Raw genomic sequence first — 1,834 nt, 5'->3', positions numbered from 1 at the left:
TCTTTGTAGGTCTTCGATAGACTCTGCCGTAACAACCTTATCATCTGCGAACGCTAACCCTCGTACCCTTACTGTTTCGAGATCCACACCCTCTTCGTCGACTTATTTTGTTAAAGTTTAACTATTTTGTTGGACATTCGTCTGTTTATACAGAAAATTCGTCTTTTTAGCTTAAAAATCCAACGATTTGGTTGAAAATGAAACTGTTTTTGCTAGAAGTTTAAACTTTTTCGTTAAGTTAATTCTCTTTCGTTTGAAAATTCGTTTTTGTAGGTTGAAAGTTCAACTATTTGGTTGTAAATGCAACTATTTGATCTAGAATTAAATTGTTTATTTCTTGAAAATTAAACATTTGGGTTGATAAATAATTTTTCTAGGTTTAAAGTTAATATTTTGGGCTTTAAAAGTTTAAAAACAGACTTAATATTTTCAAAGAAATCGTACCGAGATTTTTTAATTTTGACCTTTTTGCAAATTTTTCGGCAGATTCCAAAAAGCAGGGCCCGCATGTCATGGAAAACCTGGAAATGTTGGAAAAATAACGAAATTTCTATAAAAGGCACTTTAAACTGTCACGAATAATTGTCTCAAACATTTTAATCAATCATTTTTTTCATTCATATTGATTCTGCATCATAAATATAACAAGATTTGAATTTTTGTTTTTAAACTTGAATGGCCATGGAAAATGACAAATTGAAAGAAAATTTGCAGTGAAAAGTCAAAGAATTTGTAAAATAACTTTTTTGTTGACCTGGTAAAAAGAAAAAAGAAAATTTTGAATAACTGAATTATGTCAAAAACATAAATCATAAATAATTATAATAAATTTTTTTTTTTAACCAGGAAAAATGTTTCATAACTGGGAACTAACCGAAAATTTTTTTCTCTATTAAAACAATCACCGTTTTTGTCTCTTATCTTCCTCATGGTGTTGTGTACTTTATTCCAAAATGTCTTCCATTTATCGTTTTACTTTAATGACCATCCCTGCATCGTACGAGCCACATGACCTTTATATATTGCACCTTTCGTGTTCGTTCTTGCATTCAAATCTCCTTAAATTAGTAAGAATACCAAAATTTAAAGAGATTTTTAAACAGAACAAAAATAACAATATCTTTCGGAAAATTAGTAAAAACGTTATTTAACTATTATCAACCTTGTACTATAAATTTCTTGTCTGCTAATTTTTGCTAATATTGTAATGCACTAATATCACAGAAAAAATGAAGTTAAATTTTGTTGCTGTCGTCTGCTACAGCGTCCTTAGCAGCAATGAGGAAAAGGCAGAGGATGAGTGAGTTCGAGCTATAAATCGGGACACCAGATTTAAAACAATCACAGAAAAAAGTAAAAATTTACTGCAGGTAAGATCTGCCACGGTTAACGAATAAACATATTTGAGCGAAAGTTTCACTGAGGTTAGGAAAATAATTCTGAACTCGTCGACCGCGTCGCGCTGAAGTGAGCAAATTTCGATAAAACCTGTAGAAGCAACAACAGAAAACACAAAAAAATTTTACTTACTGATATATCTCCTCCGAAATAAATCCAATTATTGTGGGCGAATTAAAACTTACTTAATACTATTTAGCAAAAGCGCAAAATGTAACTGACAGATGGGAATCCCCATTACTCTCAAATTTAATTAAGTTAAACGACGCTGGATAGCGCTGGCGTCGTAATTGTCGCTATACCTCGAAGAAAAATGGAGCGATTATACCAGGTATATACATATGAAACCGGTATTGCCATTTAGCGGCCAGTAGGCACACTTGTAGGCACTGTCGGAACTTAACATTTGTGCTAATTGGCGTATTGTCATCTGTCA

The sequence above is a fragment of the Belonocnema kinseyi genome, chromosome 10 (genome assembly GCF_010883055.1).
Source record: "Belonocnema kinseyi isolate 2016_QV_RU_SX_M_011 chromosome 10, B_treatae_v1, whole genome shotgun sequence".
NCBI classification, from domain to species: Eukaryota; Metazoa; Arthropoda; class Insecta; order Hymenoptera; family Cynipidae; genus Belonocnema; species Belonocnema kinseyi.
The sequence above is the reverse complement of the archived record's forward strand: the minus strand, read 5'-3'. Positions refer to the sequence as shown.